This window comes from Alexandromys fortis, unplaced genomic scaffold, assembly GCF_014885135.2.
Source record: "Alexandromys fortis isolate MF-2015 unplaced genomic scaffold, M_Fortis_MF-2015_v1.1 scaffold_118, whole genome shotgun sequence".
Lineage (NCBI taxonomy): Eukaryota > Metazoa > Chordata > Mammalia > Rodentia > Cricetidae > Alexandromys > Alexandromys fortis.
In genome coordinates this window covers 4,757,507-4,768,941 of record NW_026068010.1, presented here as the reverse complement: position 1 = coordinate 4,768,941, position 11,435 = coordinate 4,757,507, and the positions used below count along the sequence as shown (strand labels likewise).

The 11,435-nt window shown below is 45.4% G+C and overlaps 1 long non-coding RNA gene across 3 annotated transcripts in view; it reads right to left on the bottom strand.

Moving 5' to 3' along the window:
- Positions 1–10,840, bottom strand: part of LOC126513523 (uncharacterized) — a 19,951-nt gene extending 9,111 nt beyond the window's left edge. For 2 of the 3 annotated variants that reach the window (XR_007595368.1, XR_007595370.1), the window contains exons 1-2: positions 9,029–10,840; positions 3,648–5,558 (exon numbers count right to left, since the gene is read on the bottom strand). This is a non-coding gene — a long non-coding RNA (uncharacterized lncRNA). The remainder of the gene's footprint in view (positions 1–3,647; positions 5,559–9,028) is intronic. The other variant, XR_007595369.1, reaches the window with a different exon arrangement.
- Between the last annotated feature and the right edge of the window lie 595 nt (positions 10,841–11,435).

Below are 11,435 nucleotides of genomic sequence, written 5' to 3'. Positions count from 1 at the left end.
TTTATTTATTTATTATGTATACAATATTCTGTCTGTGTGTATGTCTGCAGGCCAGAAGAGGGCACCAGACCTCATTACAGATGGTTGTGAGCCACCATGTGGTTGCCAGGAATTGAACTTTGGAAGAGCAGGCAATGCTCTTAACCACTGAGCAATCTCTCCAGCCCTTCTTTTTTCTTTTTCGAGACAGGGTTTCTTCATAGCTTTTGGTTCCTGTCCTGGAACTAGCTCTTGTAGACCAGGCTGGCCTCGAACTCACAGAGATTCACCTGCCTCTGCCTCCCGAGTGCTGGGATTAAAGGTGTGTGCCACCACCGCCCGGCTCTTCTCTCATTCTTAAAGCAGGGGACTTCCCCTCATTCTTGCAAAGCCAGTTTACTATTAAAGAGGAATCTTTGCTATGTTGTGTCAATAATTTCTGACCATGTTCAGGAGAACATGGGATTCTTTAGTTTTACATCGTTTTCAGAACACACATTTTTATTGGAACAGGAATATTCACAACACACTCCTGCACCCTCCATGGGCAATGCATGGCACATGTACACATACATGCATGCAAACACTCATATACATAAGATAAAAATATGAATCTTAAACAAACCCACAAAACTGATCCATCTGCCTGAAATGCATCTGCTCGCCTCTTGACATGTCAATATAATATAGTATAACCTGCAGACCACATTACATCTGCCCCAAGAAGCCCTTTCTTTGAGCCTTTGTAACCCCTCAAATCCTGGTACTTAACGTATGGTACTTATTATTATAATAAGTGTCCCTATGAGATCCCTGAGGTCTGAAACCACTGTTCACTTTCTGGGCCTCCTTAACATCTAGCACACACCAAGTGCTTAAGATATTAAATTGCTACAAAACATTGTTTCCTTGCTGTCTGTTTTGAAAAGATATAATCTCATTATGCAGCCCTGACTGACCTAGAACTCTGTAGAGTAAGCCAACCATGAATTTATAGAGATCCACCTACGCCTGCCTCCCCAGTGCTGGGATTAACGATGTGTACCACCATACCTAGCATTTTTGCTGTGGGAGCTCCTTCTGCTCCTTCAGCCAATTGCCTTTAAGATACCAATCCACTTGGGCGTGGCCTCTTATACTATAAATGCAGCTGTAAAGCCTGAGCTTACTCTCTTGCTTCCAGCTCTCACTTCCAGCTGCTAGACTCTGTTCCTGTTCCCGATTCGTGCAGAAGATTGTGATCTAGGACAGTAATCTGTATGTCTCCCCTAAATAAATAACCCTTTATTATACATAAAAAAAGGAAGATTGAATGGGATGATAGGTAATTTAGTGTGAATTTATTCGCACTAATAATAATAATAACAAAGTGAATATTTGTGAGCTATTATTTATGGACAATTTACACTGATTATATTTATATTATATTAATATATAGTTATGTTGATACAAGTTCAAATTATATTTGTTATTTCTATTTACAATATTTGTGTACCTATGCAAATTATTTTGTCATATTGTATGCATACATGTTTCTACCTCTATTTAAGACATTTTGTATATTGATACAATTTTAGGATATAGCTATCATATTGTATTATATATTTCTACCTCTGATTAAGATGTTTATACATTATTTTCATTTTGATGTCATTGTCCTCCTTTACTGAACAGTTGTTTAAAGATTGCTTAATATTATGATATGAAGTCTTAAAGTTATATAAGTATTAAGTTTTATAGGTCAATAGTCATTCATGTTTGTTATACTTTTAGTCAGACTAATTAGGTTCTTTCGATACATAGAGATTGTATTCTGCATAGGTAGGTAACCTTCAACCACTTCAAAGATCTGTAGAACATGGCACTTAAATAATTTAGGATCCTGTTGACATGACACACGATTGCTCCTGACAGCACTGATCTTTTCCCAAGAGAGTGTTGATCACCAAAGACACCCAACTTGGAGTTTGTCTTCTTCTTGGCACAACTGGCCTTTGGGCAAGAAACTGCCCATGACTCGACCACTGACAAAGTGCACAATGTCTAGACTGGACAAGCAGGATACAAGAAAACAAACTGTCAAATCTTGCCTGTAATGCCTGTGTTACTCTCTAAGGTACAGTTCACACTACTGTACTGTTTGCAAGCCAAGCAGGGGCCTGGAGATTAAAGGAACACACAAGAGACATGAATCATTCATGAGGAGAGAATGCCAAATGCTGCTTATTCAAGCTTAGAAAAAACTTTATCTATCTAGCTGCTGCACAATGGAAATCTCCCCAGGCAGGTGGGAAATGACCAGGCTCAAAAGTAAACAAAACCCCTAAGCTAGCCACCAGTGGGAGCAGAGGAAGCACAGGAATAAACAGCATATTTAGCTGGAAACTGCAACAAGATGTTTGGCCAGAAACTGTCCTCAAAATGAACCCCAGGAGGAAGGGTAGTCCTGTGGGCCCTACAGGTCCCCCCTTTATTTTAAGTTACATGACTAGGCCTGTCTTAGGTGGTATTGGACGTCAGGCAACATTCCTTACCCATCATGGGAAAGCGTCCGGGTCAAACAAATTTCCTGTTTTAGGTTGGGGCAGCCCCCCAAAGAACTTTCCCATCATTGGCTCACTAGTCACCCTTCACCATGTTCAACCAGATTTGTGCTAAAGGATCCTCCAGGGTAATACCTAAGAGGACTTGCCGAATGGAGACATTGACCTGAGCTTGCCTCTGGCTCTGGCACCATGAAAACATGAAGATGATGCTCAAGCACATATAAGCACTCCAAAGGAGGCTGTGCCTGCTCAGTCCTTAATGAGTCTGCCCGTAAATTGGAGCCCTTTAAGTAAGGTTTCACACTGGTGGGAGGAACCCTGGTATTGTTAACTAGAATAATCTCATGAGACAATTTGAAAATTGTGCACTCCAGGGTCTGTGAATAGCAGCATTAAGCATTATCAATGTATCTGTTAAGTTGTAACCTTAGCAGTGGTCATGAACCAAAACCAATTGCAAATTTAACTGCAGTATTCATTTTGAGTGGCCAAGGCATTTGCAATTTGCCCTGACAAGGTATCCATTGTGCTAGCAGAAGCAACTAACTGACCAGTGTCAACCCCAGCAGCCATAGCCACTGTGGCAGCCACAGCGGCTATATGGCACCAATATGACTGCTGTAAAGCCAAAATCTCTTCGTGCTTGATGCAGGATGAGTTGATCATCATGGGATGTGTTGACAGATAGAGGAACAATCCTTAGCACCCAGACCACCACAGCCAGCTCCTCAGGACCCCAACAACTCTTCAGTTGACAAACCTGCTCCAGAAATATTAGCAGGATGATCAGCAACAACAGAAAACAAAGGGGGGGGGGGCAGTGACACAAACTCCTGCCTGGAAAGTACAATTCTTTGTTGAAAGGGACTTAAGAGTACAGGGGGGGGGCAGTAATGCACTCGGCCCAAAGTATGGAAAGACTCCAATCATAACTCAAGGGCCCAGGACAGCAGTGCCTGACTGGAGCTGGGTGAATTCTGCTCCTGTGATAATACCTGTGATAATATTTTGGGTGGTATCCAAAGGCACAGCGGGTTTACCTGTGCTAAAATTGGTAGATAAGAAATAGGGCCACACAGGGCTGTCCAATCCCACCAGCATCAGAGACAGAGGATTCTTTACCAGTGTCCATTTGATTTCTTGGCTTTGTCCTGTCTTCAGGCTTCTGGGCAGGAAAATCCCAGCATGCACCAGGTGCTCTGGTACCCATATTGTACTGTCAGCATCCTGTGGGAAAACACAAACAGCCCCTCCTCCCCACACCAGTATGGGATCTGGACCACACCAAGTGCCACCTGTTAGATTCTTCCACCTGACATGAGGCATCCCAGAAGAAACTGGCTGTCAGTGCTGGTCAGCAGCGGTACGAGATTGAGCATCAACAGTTAAAAAATTTTAAATGTATTAAATAAAAGATAAATGGTCTCTGGGGATGGAACCATATTCCCTCCTTTCTTGTTTTATGCAAATAGGCTTTGAGCATAAGATGTGCACCCTCCACTATAGCCAGTCCTTGAGGATTATTAGGTACTCTCGTTTTATGAGAAATAGAGAACTCAGAGAAAAATTTAGCAAAGTCAATGCTGGTGTAGGCTGGCCCATTGCCAGCTTTTACAGTTTTTGGAACTCATATGTGGGTGAAAGCCTGGAGACAGTGACTTTTAACATCTTGTAATTTTTCTCCTGTATGGGCTGAAGCAAGAATAAGATGAGAATATGTATCCACAGTTACGTGAACATATTACATATGCCCAAAAGAAGGAACATGGGTAATATCCATTTGTCATAAATGATCAGGAACAAGCCCACGAGGATTAACTCCCAAATGGGGAAACAGCTAAAAGATCTGTACACAGAGCATTTTTAACAATATCAGTGGCCTGCTCTCAAGATATTTTAAAATGAAATCTTAAAGATCCGGCATTGAGGAGAAAATGATTATGAGCTTTTTCTGCAGCTTCTTAAAATTTTTGACTAATTGCACAAATTTGGTGAGTAAGCTGATCAGCCAATGTACTCCCCTCGCTCAAGGGACCAGGGAGGTCAGTATGAGCCTGCAAATGCCCTACATAAATGGGAACAGATCGGGCCCAAAGCAATGTTTGAATAGCCAATAACTGCATCTGGACTCGAGATACAGGAGCAGTATAAGCTGCAGTTTCCAAAGGTGTGAGAATTTTGCTTACATATTGACTGTCAGTAAAAAGGTTAAATGGAATATCAGCACATTTCTCTAGGGCCATTTGTACAAGTATCAATTCAGTCACCAGAGCAGATTTAGCATCAACAAGCTGAATATCAGAATCAGGAGGGGAGGCCACCAAGCCCATCTGATGGAAAACCCATTAGTAAACACGTTCTGAGCCCTTGCCAGAGGTTGCAAAGAAATAACTTTTGGGAAGCATACCAGATGGTTTTTGAAAAAGGTGACCAACTTATCAAAAGGAAAATGATTATCAGACTTTCAGGGATTAGTGCATAAGAACAAGGCCCAGTCTTTAGCAATACCACATTTGGGCCTATACACAAAAGAAAACTGTCTTAATGAACTCTTGGGCTGTCTTAGTTTTAATACCGGTGCCTTGTTTCTCTAAAAGAACTATGAATTGGCCCATCAATCGGCCCGTCAATATTGGAACAGAATTACTAGCACCCATTTTCTTTTTTTTTTAAACATTTATTTATTTATTATGTATACAATACTCTGTGTGCATGCCTGAAGGCCAGAAGAGGGCGCCAGACCTCTTTACAGATGGTTGTGAGCCACCATGTGGTTGCTGGGAATTGAACTCAGGACCTTTGGAAGAGCAGGCAATGCTCTTAACCTCTGAGCCATCTCTCCAGCTCCCACTAGCACCCATTTTCAATTCACCCTCACCATCAATTTCTTACCTGCTGACGAGCCTTCAGAGGGCGATCACTCAGGGGTTCCCCTACTTCCCAATCTCGCTGATAGGCCTTTAACTGTAACACCTGCATTACTCTCTATGGTACAGTTCATGCTACTGTACCATTTGTGAGCTGGGCAAGGGCCTGGAGATTAAAGGAACACACAAGAGACATGGGTCATTTGTGAGGAGAGAATGCTGAAAGCTGCATATTCAAGCTTAGAACAAACCTTATATACCTAGCTGCTGTGCAATGGGAATCCCCCCCCCCCAGGCAGGTGGGAAATGACCAGGCTCAAGAGTAAACAAAACCCCTAAGCTAACCACCAGTGAGGGCAGAGGGAGCACAGGAACAAACAGCATGTTTAGCTGGGAACTGCAAAAAGATGTTTGGCCAGAAACTGTCCTCAAAATGAACCCTGGGAGGAGCAGTAGCTCTGTGGGCCCTACACTTGCCAAGACAGGGTAAGATGGTTTTGAAAAATTTCCTGCCACTGAAAATGGTCTGTCAGTTACTCTAGACCTTAGCCAAAGTTGGTTGCTTCAATGTTGCAAATGAGACTTTGGGTGATTGCTTAGGCAGCCAGTTGTCTCTGTCATCTACCACACATTTTGGAAGCTGCTTGATTGCACTTCCTACCTACTCAAGTATCTCCCTTCTCAGGACTTCAATGGAATTGAAGATTAGATAGTCATAGTTACCATCCTCTTATGATCTAGCCAAGCCATTTCCAATACAAGACTTAGACACCTTAGGATAGAATGTTTATTAAAACATTTAGCATATGTTCCTTGCTTAATATTGTTTATTCTGGTTGTAATTCTAGTCTTATACTTGATATATGTTCCTAGTGTATATAGTTTTATATTCGGTTTGGAACTCTTATTTAAACAAAAGGGGGAGGTGCTGTGGAGCTCCTTCCACTCCTTCAGCCAATAGCCTTTAAGATACCAGCCCACTTGAGCGTGGTCTTTTATACTATAAATGCAGCTGTCAAGCCTGTGCCTGCTCTCTTGCTTCCGGCTCTCACTTCCAGTTGTTAGACTCTGTTCCTGTTCCCCATTCATGCAGAGGATTATGATCTAGGACAGTGATCTGTAAGTCTCCCCTAAATAAATAACCCTTTATTATACATAATTCTGAACTAGGGTGGGATTATTTTGTATCTTCCACCATCAATTTTTACTTCTTAAAAGTCTAGTAGTCACCTCCTCATGAGATACAGGAAAGCTTCTAGTTCCTGTAAAGCATCATTTACAGAAGGAGAGAGGAGTATAGAGAGCCCCTGCCCCCTCCCTGCCAGGTTTTATACAGGGACTCAAAGAGAGATGATGTCACAAGGCACTGTGTAGCTCTGACTTTTTACAGTTGGCTTAAACTATACCTTGTAGGTATTATCTTGAAGGAAATGAGATGTGTTTCATTCTGCTACCACTGGCTACCATAACCCTTTGCTCCTTTGCCTGTGCCGTGAAGTTGGCTCTCCCTCTGTGAGGTGTCTTCCCGCATCAATATCACAGCTCAGCTCCAAGGGAAAGCCAACAAGAAGGGAAAGGAGGCAGATGTTTCTGGTTTAGCATGACTACTTCTCGCCTGCTGCCTCCAAAGTCAAGGGCTTTGGAAAGCTTCCCGATTTGTGGTACCCTGAAATAACGACTTTGGAGATAGCCCGTATTAGCTATCTGTTTGAAAAGGTTTGGGAGGGACTGGTTACTTAGTGTAAGTGTGCAATTATTTTTGCAGTCAGCTGAGACATCACCACATGGGTCTTGGCTTCTGAGGTTTTAGTTCATCACATGACAGAGCATATGGCAGCTCATATCAGAACAAAGCAGCCAGGAAGCAGAGAGAGAAGAATCCTGTCATGCCAAGTGGCTGGGTCTCTCTTTTCTCCCTTCCATAGCATCTGGTCCCTCAGCCTGTGAGATGCCACCACCCACAGGTGTTGTCTCTCTGAGTTAAATTCCCTCACAGACACCCCGGAGTTGCGCTTCTCCCATCTCTTAGGCCGTGTCTCAATCTAATCCAAGTGACAATCAAAAGTTACGTCATGGCAGTGAAAGTGTGTGAGCGTGTCAGACCTGGGAGGACCTCAGAGGCAGGTCAGTTGGTGGAGAAGAAAACAGCTAGTCGCAAAAGGGTCTTGAGAGACTCTTCCAGAGAATGCGATGCTGGGTGATTGACTTGGTATCTCGATTGAGAGAGCAAAGCCTGTGGAAGCAGCAATGGGCAGGAGATGTGGGCCTGGCCTAGGAAAGGGGAGGAAGCCTCTCATCTGGTGGAGATCTCTATAGCACCTAGGCCTTCGACAGGAAGCAGGCGCAGCACTAAGTCTGAGCCAGACTGAAGACGTAGAGCGAAGGAAAGGGAAGAATGAGAAATTGCTCCCGGGCTCCCCAGCTCCTCCCCCGCCCACCCTGCCAGCTCCCCAGCTCCTGGGCTGCCCAGCTCCCAGGTCCAGGTGTCAGGCTGTGTGACAGGATGGCAGGGAGGCGGGCACCAATAGTGATCAATCAAACTTAACTCCACACTTGCACCCCTCCTTCCTTTCATCACGTGATCACTGACCTCCAGAGAAAGATACAAAAAGGATATTCCTATCAAACAAACCAAGTCACTCAGGGAGAACCTATAAGGCCCAGAATGGAGGGAGAGTCTACAAGCCCTTTTTTTTTTTTTTTTAATCATACAAGATATTAGGTTTCAGTTTGTCATTTTCCAACAAAATATGCTCGGGTTGATCTCCCCCCCCCTTCCCAGCTTTCCCAGCCCATGCCCCTCCCCTCCCTGCACTCCATACCTCTTTCCCCCATCTCAGAGCTGCCTTTCTGCTTTTATGATCTGCACACACGCTCATGCCTATTTATAGTCATACAATATTACAAATACTAAAAGTTAGGATAGACACGAGAGAGAACACGTGTGTTTTGTTCTGGGTTTGGGTCTCCTGGCTTCACATAATACTGTACGGAGCACCCATTTTCCCGAAATCTTCATGGCTTTCTGTTTTCATTACAGCTGAATAAGATCCCATGTGTAAACGCACCACACTTCCATCATCCATGTATATGTTGACACCTAGGCTGATCCCATTTCCCGGCTAGCCTGAATAGAGCAGCAGAGAACACGGATCGGCCGGGGCCTCTGCGGTAGGACGCAGATCCTTTGATAAACCCAGTTCTTTTAGCTTTCGAGAAGACAGATCTTTCTGACTCCATTTCCTTCCGCCAGATGTAAATAAAATAAGCCCCCCCCCGAAAAGGACTGATATGATTTGCACACACTGTAGCCCCAGTATTGGACACTATGGGGAGGAAATTGGGTTTTGCTGTTCTCTATCAAACTATAAATAAATCCATTTTCCTTTATCAATGTCTATCCTCTAAGTTATTTCTAAATGCGGGAAACCCATACAGTGTGCATCTATGTGCCGGTTACAAGTCGACAGGACGCCATGGGGAATTCTGCATTAAGAGCTGCAGACTGGGGAAGGCAGAGAGCGGGACGGGGTTCAGTCTGGATAGCCCACGAGAAAGAGTCACGAGGTGCGCGTTACTCATTAAAGCTACACATCAATTCATCCTAAAGGCCAGGCTCTTAAAACAATCGCTTACTTCCTCGCTGTTTCTGTAGGTCTGGAGTTGGACACAACTTACAGCATCCTGCTTCTGACTCCCACCAGGCTGTAGCTGAGCGGTCCGTCCACTGCGCCCTTCTCTGAAGGGTCAGCCAGATGAGTCCACTCCGAGTTCCTTCTGTTCTTATCCCCTAGTCTCCTTGGACTGTGGCCACTCTCTCTCTCCCTTGAAGGTCTCCTCAGAGGAACGCTGCTCACTGGCTTGCACAGCCAGCTTTCTTTCACAGTCCCAGGGCACACCTGCCCAGGGACGGCATGGCCCACGGTGCCCTGCTACATGAATTAACACGAAAAAGTCCCCACACGTGCCCAGAGGCCAGTCTGATGTGGGCAGTTCCTCAGTGGAGATTCCCTCTTGCCAGGTATGTCTAGGTCTGTGCCAAATTGGAAAAAAAAAAAAAAAAAAAGGAAGGAAGGAAGGAAGGAAGGAAGGAAGGAAGGAAGGAAGGAAGGAAGGAAGGAAAGATGAGTGACTCCTAACCAGCACACGCACAAAGGCTTTCTGAGTTGCAGAGGCCCAACAGTCTTGAAGAAATGAACAGTTTAGGGAGCTCAGACAAATCCACACTGAAAAGCCGGTGAGACCTGAGTCAGCCAGCACAGCCTGGGAAGCTAGGCTGGTGGCGGTGGAGGCGGATCTCTGTTTGTTTACTCTTGTCAGCGGGTAGCTCTGGCCTTAAAGTCCCCGAGCCTTTGAGGTGGCTCTGGTTTGTCTCCCTGCTGTGTTACTGAGCCAGAGGCAGCAAACTCCGGGACTCTAGAAGGCTTTGTCAAGTCCTGCGCCGCCTTGATGGGGTCCAGTGCTTCCTCGATGGGGTTCAGGCAAGCTTCCCCTCCGGCCGTGGAAGCCGCTGAAGCACAGGGAACCGCGGACTGCCAGAGAATCAAGCCTGCGTTTGAAGTGCACGAAGTCTTCTCTCTGCCTTCTGCTCGCAGAGGCAAATGCCATCGAGGAGGGCGTGGTACATTTTCTCTATAGCCAAGGGATCCCTTCCCTTGGGGGCGCGGGGGTGGGGGGTGTTGAACGTACTCAGAAAATCATCTCTGGGATAAATCATTCCAAATCAAACCAGATGAGACGCAACAAAATCATGGCAGCTTTTAAAGCTTCTCCCCAGAGGTCAACCACATCAGAAGCCGCAGCTCAGATTCCGCTCACAGATCTACTGGAAGGGAAGTTGCCTGCCGGAGCTTCCTGCCTTTCTCTGGCTGCCCCGCACAACAGGCACGAAGGGGCAAATTTCTTCCGGGGATAGGGTGATCTGCTGTATGGGTGAAGGGACGTCGTGGAGACCAGGAAGGAAGGAGGGAGGAGCAAGCTGGAGGCACAGCAGGGGAACAGTCCCCAGCACCTCTCCATGTGCTGTGGGCGAGGGACAGTAAGAGGAACTGGCAAGGGGACAGCAGCTCACTTATCAGCTCTCTCTTAATAATTAGGTGCCCGCGGAGCAACCACTTGATTCTACGCGGCTGACAGCGGTAGTCAGTGAGACTCGGTTACCTTTTCTGACATTTCAGGGAAGCGGAAGAAAATTCAAAGTGGCGAAGCTGGGAGCAGACACTAGGGAAAACTCTTTCCCCCTTTCTCTTAATACCCAGGGGCCTGGTCGGAAGTTTATATAAAATGATCCGGAAATAAATCAAAGGGCAGACTTTTAGGCCCCACCACAGGCCCAGAGAATTAAATTCAGCTTTGCAACAAGGTCCTCCAGATGAGACACAGGCTCCTTAAGGAGCACGGCCATAATTTGTTCTTAGAAATTTATCCCTAGATTCCAGCATAGTGACTTCCCAGAACTCAGCATGAACTAGGGAGCGGGGTGGGGGAGAGCCTGCTGTGGGTAGGAGAGGAAAGGAAAGGGCTACATAGTGAGATCCTGTCTTAGAAAAAAAAAATGCTTTTCTATTATATGCAATTTATAAGATTCTTTTAAATTTTTATTAGAAAGAGAAAAACAGATAAAACCATGATCTGGAATCATCACTTACGAAGGAAGGCAAAGACAGAAACCAAATGTATCCAACTATGCGCTTGGAATGCCTACTTTGTGACCCTAACAGCGCCAGGCTGGGTCGACGAAGCCTTGCAGGACACAGTTCATTCTGGGGCGCTGGAACGGTATTTAGCCACTTCTTTTAAAATGTTCTTTTGAAAAAAAGAGTTTACTTTCTTCCCCAGCGCCATTTCCTGCCTTCCAGGTGGCTCAATTATCTTGATTGTCTCCAGGCAGACACTTGGTGCAGGCTGCTAGGCTGGGGACATTTTCCCTTGCTAAACAAACCGGCAAACACGGTCGGGCTGGGGTGCAGTGGAACACGGTGACAACTCGCTACTCCAGCTCTCTCCCCTCCCCCAGGCAGACTCCATCCATCTCCACCTCCTT